We start from the raw sequence: 9,758 nt of genomic DNA, 5'->3' as shown, positions 1-9,758 counted from the left end.
CTTCGTTGGACTCAAACTGTATTCTCGGACATGGCTACCCTCCTGAAGCATCATCATTATTATAGAATTAGATGTTTTAGCAAAGAATTATCATATGGCATAATTTGCATACCATGATAGTTTACTAATTTTCTATATATCTGTACTCATATGACCAAGGGTGTCTGCACACAAAAGTTCACACCTTGAATAAATCTTTGTTGGTCTTAAAGGTGCCATTGGACTCAATTTTTGTTGTGCCACTTGAAATCTATCTTTGATAGGTAGCTGGTTTTCCCCCAGGTCAGACAAAAGAGCAGAAAGGCTGGTGACACCTCAGCAATCTTGTGCATACTTGTCAGATACATGGGCTCAGGCTGCAGTCTTCTGCAGGCATGGATACTTAGCCATTTTTGCTGTTGTACCAAGTTTGCTGACTTTACTGGTCTCGGGTCTTTGGCAGTAACTGATGGTGGAAAGTGCCATCAAGGAGCAGAGGAGTTATGTTGAGTGCTTTCAAGACAAAAGACAAAACAGAGGTAATGTGCCATTGCCTGCCTGTGGGTAGCAACCCTAGATTCCCCTGACAGTCTCCTATCAGAGTACTAACCAGGGTTGAGCCTGCTTTACTTTCCAAGACCTCGCAGGATCAGGGTAGCTTGGGTTATCCAGATCAAGGCCTGCAAACACCAGCAGACAGTAATAACCGATCCCCATGCCAAAATAAGTTTCCTCTAGACTGATTTCTGCATATCAAATTGCTATTCAAAGCACTGAAGGAGAATAGGCCAGTTTTTCCTGGCTAGCTGGCAGCATGAGGTATAATTCAGCCAGTAGCTGAAGGGCCTTCATGAAAGAGAGGGTTGTTGTTGCACTGGGTAGATTAGTTTTGATTTAGTAAATGTGTATGCTGCATCTCCAGGGGTCTGTTGAAAATGCTTATAAAAAAGAAAGCAAATGTAATAATACAGTAACACTGCAACAATGAAAGCTTCTTTTAGGATGCAGGACAAGGCTGCATGGGAGAGCATAGGTAGCAGCTACTGATGAAAACATTAACACTGAACATAAACACCAGTTCATTATCTTACTTAGAATAATACCATATACCACTGAACTAAAATTCTCAAGTCTCTAACAACCCTGAAGGAGTCCCAAAGCAGTTTACAAACATCTGCCCTTTCCACTGCCCACAACAGACACCTTGTGATGTAGTAGGGCTGAGAGAGCTCTAAGAGAATTGATCTGAGAACACCTCTAAGACTAGCCCACAGTTACCCAAATGACTGCATGCGGAAGAGTGAGGAATCAAACCCGGTCCTCCAGATTAGAGTCCACCAATCTTTAATCACTACACCACACTGGCTCTCATCTTAGGTAGATTAGTTTATGAAATCTGAGAATCCAGCAGATTTTTAATTTTTCTGAATTAAAAGTACACTGATTAAGAAGCGGGCTTATATAACCTTAAGGCCTAGTACTCACAAAGAGCAGGTAAGGTAATAAACTTGTGAATTGATCTCTGTCAGGCACTTCAGACTGTAGTTGCTGGATCACACCTTTGATTCCCCTTCCATACAATTGATTAAAAGAAACTAAACATAGAGCAGTTGCATCAAGGACACATCCTCATAAAGTTCTACCCAGCATCTAACCAAATCAGGGAACAGGTTATGAAACTGACATTTAATATAATTAAATGCTGTCAGGTCATAACTGTTGGGGTTTTCAAGTTAAGAGATATAGCTGGTTTGTCGTTGGTGGTCTCCCATCCAAGTACTAACCATGGCTGACCCTGTTTAGCTTCTGGACTTGGATAAGCTCAAGCCTAGCCTAGCCTATCCACTGTCAAATCTTCTATGTAGTATATTTGAATGACACCTTTCCCTTCCTCCAAGGAGTTCAGAATAGCCTTAATACAGATTAAGTGCAGTTTCATCTCTCGGGAGAAACAGAACAGAGTTCTTTCCCCATAAAATGGCTGAGGCTTGGTTCACACCATTGCAGACAGGACAGGTGACAGCTAACCAGTATAGTCCTGTCCAGTTCCAGTCTTCCTTGCCAGAATGCAGAATCAGAGTTTTACTATTACTGGAACTCAGTATGGCATCTGAAACATACAGTTGTATGGTAGGTCATAAAAGCAGGACGAGTGAATCATAATGCTAGGAAACGCTGCACACTCCCTCTCTAGCCACAATAGATTGTTTTTTAACAACACCGTTCAGTGGAAAGGCTGCCCCACCCACAGAGATGCCTAATTTATACATTTGCTGCTAGAACAGGAGCTTGCTGCATGCAAGAGTGGTTCCCCTCTGCATCAAACCTGAAGGGGGGGGGGGGGGACACAGGCAGTAATGATGCTCAGTAATGGTGCCAAGTGACATTGTGAGTGAAAGATCCATCTTCCACAGAGAAATAGTCTTAAATTATGTACACCTTTTTGTGGGGTCCAAGAAAGAAAGGGATTTCCAGATATGAAGCCCACAAACCTTCAGATCAGGCTTTGTGGAACTCTAGGGAGGCACCATGGCTCTGTGGTCGAGCATCAATTTTGCATGTAAGAGGCCACAGGTTCAGTCCTCAGCATCTCTAGTTAAACAATCTTGCAATACGTGATGTGAAAGACCTCAGCCTGAAACCCTACAGAGTTGCTGCCAATCTGAGTAGACAATGCTGACTTTGATGGACCAAGTATAAAGCTGCTCCATGTCTCTGTGTGTGTTCAGTAGTGCGTTCCCTAAGCACTTTGTCATCATCTTCATAATTCATGCAATACTGATTTAAAAATGCCCTTCCCATTAAGTAAAGTCTGCATCGGGTGTTTCTTTTTATGACAAGCTGTTATCTTCTACACTTTGCTATACTAAACAGCCCCAAAGGTGCACTGGGCAATATCGTCCATAACTGTAGTTTCTTGGCAGCAAGAAGTGGAAAATTCCCCTGTGTCCCTTGCTAGGAAAAAGTAGGATGTTGCTTAGAAGCATCCCATACTAATTAATTAATTCCCTCAGGGTAGATGGTAAAAGCAAATTGTGAACAGGGATCCTATCAGATTGTTGTCCTGATATTTTGCTACAGAACAGAATTTGTGGGACTGGGTTGTATACTTTCCCAAGTGAGGTTGCACAATCAGTTCATAACCATCGCAAGATAAAAAGTTCACTTCCCCATATGGGAGAAGCTCCAGAGACTACTGCAACGTTGAGTTTCATTATAAAGTGGGATTGCTGGAGGACTCTTAAAGGTAAAGGTATCCCCTGTGCAAGCACCGAGTCATGTCTGACCCTTGGGGTGATGCCCTCTAGCGTTTTCATGGCAGACTCAATGCGGGGTGGTTTGCCAGTGCCTTCCTCAGTCATTACCGTTTACGCACCAGCAGCAAGCTGGGTACTCATTTTACCAACCTCGGAAGGATGGAAGGCTGAGTCAACCTTGAGCCGGCTGCTGGGATTGAACTCCCAGCCTCATGGGCAAAGCTTTCAGACAACATTTCTGCTGCCTTATCAATCTGTGCCACAAGAGGCTCTTGGAGGACTCTTATCAGAGCTCATAAGACAAGCAGGGTCAGCCCTGGATAGTACTTGGGCAGGGACCACTAAGAAGGTTCAGGATTGAGGCATAGAGGCAGGCAATGGCAAATTACCCCTCGCCTTGAAAACCTGACAGGGTCAAAGTCAGCAGCAATTTGAAGGCTCTGTCCACCACTAGAGGACTAGTGGTGTTTTGGAAATATAAATTTGTTTCCAAACCAAAAAACTGAATGTCAGGGCAGGCAAGAATCCAGAATATTGGCAGTCTGAAAAAGCGGTGTATATAGATTTCCCCCACGTCTCCATAAACAGATGAGACTGCCTTACACATCTAGTCCAGCATTGTGTGTTCTGCCTGGCAGATACGTTTCAATGTCCCAGGCAAAAAATGTAAGCAAAATCAAATGATTCCTTGGAACCACAGCCACAGTGACATAAGAGGAGTCGGTTCTTACATGCTGCTTTGTTCTACCTAAAGGAGTCTCAAAGCAGCTTACATTCCCCTTCCCTCTCCCCACAACACACGCCCTGTGAGGGAGGTGAGGCTGAGAGAGCCCTGATATTACTGCTCGGTCAGAATAGCTTTCTCAGTGGCGTGGCAAGCCCAAGCTGGTTGCATGCAGGGGAGCGTAGAATCAAACCTCACTTGCCAGATTAGAAGGGTTTGTACCTCAGAGTCACCTACCCAATCTCAGAAAGTGGGGACTCTTTATTTTGGGGAGAGCCAAGTCCATTGAGCATAGTGGGTCAAGGGTTGGGATGCATGATTTCAAGGACAACAAATGCTGTAATGCTCACAGCCTGGGCAGCAGCTGATAATCACTGCTTACTGGCCTTTATAACTATCCTTGCACAGGGTTTTGAGCAGAATTCATCAAAATGATGTACAGTATTTGCTGGCGTATAAGACTACTTTTCCCCCCTGAAAAACATGCCTCCAAGTGGGGGGGTCGTCCTATACGCCGGGTGCACTTCAGTTGGAATAGACATAGCTGCCCATAGTGGCCCATAGTACTGTATCTTGAGTGGAAATGTTTGGGGGGTCGTCTTATACTCCCAGTCGTCTTATACGCCGGCAAACACGGTAACTGTCACTAAAAAATCAATACTAATTCTGTTGCTCCTCACTTGTTGCTAGGAAACACTTTTTTTCGGAAGACTCTTGCCAAGTTGCAAGGAAATTGCTGCCGAAATCCCTGCTGGTGATGAAGCAACTACAAGATATTGAAGGAAATCCCATTTTTCTACTCTGCTGCACTCAGCCCAATAGAAGAGCCCTTTTCTACTGTAACAATGAATGGAGCCAAGAGGAAGTCAGGTTCAGGAGCAGCTGAGAATACTATTAGCAACCAAAGTAAAACCATGTAGCTCTCAATTAACATCTGCACAGCTTTTCTACAAATCAGAAAATTAACTTTCATAGATTCTTACCATACCTGCAGGATATGCTTTCCATATTTTTTACAAATTGGGGAATCATTAATCTTTCATCTCTACTTATTCACCTTTGTTGCAAACGTTTTATTATGCTACTTACTTTCTCCATTTTGGGTATTCCCTAAGGATTTCTAAAGCCATATAAGTGATGGCAAAAGGTGAGCTTCTGTTTACCAGACCATGCTAAATGTTACACCCTTCTAGGACCATTGACGGTGTTGATGCTGTCTTCTTCATTTCTAATATATGCATTGGTGATTCTGAGGTGATCTGTTTACAGTACAAGTAATGATTCAAACCACAGCCAATCAAAATTTGGCTTAGGGTTGAAAACCCTTGGAAAGCAAAAAAGACCAGGGATGTTTTTTTCCATCTGTAAATGACCACTGAGCTCACTCACACTGTTGAGGCAAATACCTAACAACAGCGTGAAGTAGTGGTTAGTGTTGGCCTAGCACCTGGAACCTCAAGTCAAGACACCCACTCTCCAGTGGAAGCATGGTGGTTGATCTTTAGTCAGTTACACAGTCTGTCTTACTTACCTCACAGGTGACAAAGTCTCAGCCTTACCTACCTCACAGGGTTGATGTGAGGATAAAACAGAGGAGAATAATGCTTTGGCTCCTCATTGGGGACAGGAGTGGAGTATAAAATGGGGCAAATAATGCTCAAGACAGGGGTTACAGAGTTGGATGGGGCCTTGTAGGCTATGTAGTCCAACCCCCTGGAAACCTGAGCATTCTCAACAGGGGGCTGGCCAGCCACTGCTTGTAAACCTCCACTAAGGGAAATGTGACCTCCACCCACAGTGTAACTGGTTCTACTTTTGACAGTTATCTGTCAAAAAGACCATTTGATTAACAGTCCAAAGAAAACAGGAATCTGCCTCAACCATCCTCCATGAAAACAACTCAAGAGTCCTTAACAATTTCTTTATCGATTTAAAATATTTATTGGTGACTCTCCACTGAAAGTGCTTGAGGAGACCCACAATATTAAAAACAAACATAATTGTCACAGAGTTCTGCAATAATTGTAATAACTGAAATGGCATAACAAGACGGCAGTGGAGACGGATTCAGTAAGTTACAGCTCTGTCCAGACTACAATATTTAGGCTTGTTAAGTAGCCTAAAGTTTGCTTTGTCCTGGTTCTAATGCTCAGGTGAGGTTTTTAGAAGTATGGGGAAGCTCCAGTCAGTGGTTTATGGAGCTTGGTGGAAAGCAGAGGAAGGCTGGGAGCGGGGAGATCTCAGACAGGGTGGCTGCAGAGAGCCTTCAGTCTCGCTTGGGATCAGCTGCTGGCGTGGAGCGAGCAAGTTCTGGGAGAGATGTCAGCGCGTTCATCACAATAGTTGGTTAGAAACAGCACAAGCCACACTTGGAATTGGCCCCCAACTCTGAACCCTACCCCATATAAAGATTTATTCAGGATAGCAGTTTGCAAAGAAGAACAAAGCATTTCAGAAAGACAGCTAACAGAAGGCCAAAACAGACGAGGTGGTTACACAAAATCCAAGATGGCTACACTTTGGTTCACAAATACCATGGCAGCAATCATGTGATTCTGACACCATCTATCTAGACCAGGGGTAGTCAAACTGCGGCCCTCCAGATGTCCATGGACTACAATTCCCATGAGATCTTGCCAACATTCACTGGTAGGGGCTCATGGGAATTGTAGTCCATGGATATCTGGAGGGCGGCAGTTTGACTACCCCTGATCTAGACATTGTGTTCGGAGAGGCCTTGTTTCCTTTTTTGGGACCCCAGTAATAAAGAATTTGATTTTCTATTTTTTTTGTCCTGTCTAAGTAGTATAACAGTGCCTATCTAGCATCCAATGAATGGAGGGACCTCTCAGAATTGGAGGTTGGATTGGGGAAGAAACTTGGAGGAGTAATAGCCAAGTGAAAACTAGAGACCACCTTCGTGAGGAAATGTGGATCAGGACAAAGGGTGACCTTAGTCAGGAAAACTTGCAGGAAAGGAGGGTCAGCTCTCAGAGTGCTGATTTCACTGACCCGTCTGGCTGAAGTGACAGAAACTAGAAAGGCTGCCTTCACAGAGAGCAGCCCTAATGAAAATGTAGTTCTCAACTTTCCTAATGTCACAACCCTTTAATACAGTTCTTCATGTTGTGGTGACCTCCAACCATAAAATTATGCAAGTGTTCTTTCACAGAAATTAAACCGAAACTGACCAATGGCGTGAAGATCCATAGTTCATGGTTGTATATAAATTGGGGTTTATTGCGGGGTTTCTCAGTTCACTTCTGCCTCTTGTCTCGCCAAGCTATGCCACTACCTGGAGCGCCTGGCGGGAGACTGCACTGCACTGGAAGCACTGCTGGAGCGGCTGGTGGCCGAGTATGGGTGCCTGCAGGAGGAGAGGCAACAGTGGTAGTGCCCCCCCCTCCCCAGCCAAGCTGCTCACCCTGCCGCAACCCGTGAAAGGGTCATTCAACCCCCAAAGGGGTCCCGACCCATAGGTTGAGAACCTCTGCCCTAGAGTTTCAAAAGGAGGGTGCATGAGGGTGGCCAGAACCAAGGATAAGGACCACTGAGGGGTCACCCTTGGTGTCGGGGGAAACAAATTAGTCAAGCCCTTAAGAAAACACTGGGAGAGCTTATGGGCAAATAAAGAACTTCCCTGAACCTCCTCATGGAAGGCTGCCTGGGCTACCAGATGAGTGCGAAGATACCGCCAGGCCCCCTTCAGCCAAACCTAGTAAATATTCCAATACTCTTGGTAGGGGACATGACTACCAGCACAAATCCCTCCACACCATAGTTCAAATCTCACCCATTTAAGGCTGTAAGAGTATCTGGTGGAAGAACATCTAGAGTGTAGAATGACCATTGAATACATACCGAGAACGGTCCTTCTCTCCTGGGGTATAAGAGGACATCTTGCTGGGTGAGATTTCACCGTTGGATCAAGGGAGGCAGGAACTTAACAGTTCTTCTTCCAGTCCCTAGCTGGTGCTCACCCGGCTCCCTCAGTTCAGCTACTGCCAAAGCCATCCTCTTGCCAGGATCAAATAACTATAATAACTTCACTCAACCTAGGAACCACAAAACATACAAAGAACCAGGAATAAACATAACAAATAGCAAAACGTGTGACACACTATACCATACAGTCTGCTCTGAGACACTACTTCCTGACAATGGAAGAGAGGGATCAAGATGTCCTCTTATACCCCAGGAGAGAAGGACCCTTCTCGGTATGTATTCAGTGTTCATTCTCCTCCTGGGGTGATGACGTCTCGCTGGGACCTCACATAACAGTAAGATTCTTAGGGTGGGCCATCATCATCTCTGTTGATTATATGTTGGAGTACTCTACGTCCAAAGGACATTTCAGCCAAGCTGTATACGTCTATTTTGTAATGCCGAATAAATGTTGAATGAACGTCGAGGCATTTGACCAAGCTATAGCCTTGCAAATCTCTTCAATCGAAGCTCTGCCAAAAAGCGCCACTGACATTGCTGTGCTCCTTACTAAATGGGCCATGATGCAGATGGAGGTGGTATTCCCAGGCGGTCTCCCATCCAAGTACTAACTAGGCCCAACGCGGGAAAAACCAAGTACCCAGGCCGGCTGCCTCCCTGGGCTTTAAAGGACAGAAGGAATGGATGAGAGGCGTGTGCAAGATTTCTCCCTTCCCTTTTCCTTTCCCGCCAACCTGAGATCAGACGAGATCCGGCATGTTCAGGGTGGTATGTCCCGGCCTCGGAATAATGGGCCGGAGTCTTTCCCCACCCGCCCGGGTATAACTACACGGACATCAGTGTTTGTGGAAAAAAACAAGTACCCAGGCCTGCTGCCTCCCTGTGCTTTAAAGAACAGGAGGAACGAAAGAGAAGCATGTTTCAGGTTCCTCTCTTCCCTTTTCCTCCTTTCATGCCAAGCTGGGATCAGCTCTCTTGAGCTGTGAAAACCTCCCTGCCATCAGTTGTGACGAAGGAAGGAGAAAAGGAAGGGGCCGGAGGGACAGCCACAGCGACTCCAGCAAGGCAAAAAGCCTACAGCACCCGGTATTCCCAGGCGGTCTCCCATCCAAGTACTAACCAGGCCCGACCCTGCTTAGCTTCCGAGATCAGACGAGATCGGGCGTGTTCAGGGTGGTATGGCCGTAGGCCCTCGCATAGCCTCCTCTGCCTCTTTTCTGCAGGAGTTTGTCTTCCCCTTCCCCCCCCCCCCCAAGAAAAACCACGTGTCCCAGCCTCGGAGTAATGGGCCGGAGTCTTTCCCCACCCACCCGGGTATAACTACACGGACATCAGTGTTTGTGGAAAAAAACAAGTACCGAGGCCTGCTGCCTCGCTGGGCTTTAAAGAATAGGAGGATCGAAAGAGAAGCATGTTTCAGGTTCCTCTCTTCCCTTTTCCTCCTTTCATGCCAAGCTGGGATCAGCTCTCTTGAGCTGTGGAAGCCTCCCTGCCGTCAGCTGTGACGAAGGAAGGAGAAAAGGAAGGGGCCGGAGGGGCCGCCACAGCGACTCCAGCAGGGCAAAAAGCCTATACAGCACCCGGTATTCCCAGGCGGTCTCCCATCCAAGTACTAACCAGGCCCGACCCTGCTTAGCTTCCGAGATCAGACGAGATCGGGCGTGTTCAGGGTGGTATGGCCGTAGGCCCTCGCATAGCCTCCTCTGCCTCTTTTCTGCGGGCGGCCGTATTTCCTCCACCCTCCCTCTAAAGAAAAGCCACGGCTACTTCCCCCACCCGTTAACAACACCTCCATGCAAGTCCTTGGGAAGCACCACTCCTCATCCCGGCAAGCTGTACACACTGGCCACCTC

General features: G+C 46.2%; 1 long non-coding RNA gene and 2 other non-coding genes across 9 annotated transcripts in view; all 3 read right to left on the bottom strand.

Annotated features, from left to right (window-relative positions):
- Nucleotides 1-5,909: 5,909 nt before the first annotated feature.
- LOC143820258 (uncharacterized) overlaps nt 5,910-9,758 on the bottom strand; it is a 24,204-nt gene continuing 20,355 nt past the window's right edge. For 5 of the 7 annotated variants that reach the window (XR_013225288.1, XR_013225289.1, XR_013225284.1 and 2 more), the window contains exon 7: nt 5,910-8,015. This is a non-coding gene — a long non-coding RNA (uncharacterized LOC143820258). The remainder of the gene's footprint in view (nt 8,016-9,758) is intronic. The other 2 variants (XR_013225286.1, XR_013225287.1) reach the window with 2 other exon arrangements.
- LOC143821159 (5S ribosomal RNA) lies at nt 8,977-9,095 on the bottom strand. The gene has a single exon (XR_013225705.1). It is a non-coding gene; the product is annotated as a 5S ribosomal RNA (ribosomal RNA).
- Nucleotides 9,472-9,592, bottom strand: LOC143821162 (5S ribosomal RNA). Its single transcript, XR_013225708.1, has one exon. It is a non-coding gene; the product is annotated as a 5S ribosomal RNA (ribosomal RNA).

Source organism: Paroedura picta, chromosome 11 (assembly GCF_049243985.1).
Source record: "Paroedura picta isolate Pp20150507F chromosome 11, Ppicta_v3.0, whole genome shotgun sequence".
Classification (NCBI taxonomy): Eukaryota; Metazoa; Chordata; class Lepidosauria; order Squamata; family Gekkonidae; genus Paroedura; species Paroedura picta.
The sequence above is the reverse complement of the archived record's forward strand: the minus strand, read 5'-3'. Positions and strand labels throughout refer to the sequence as shown.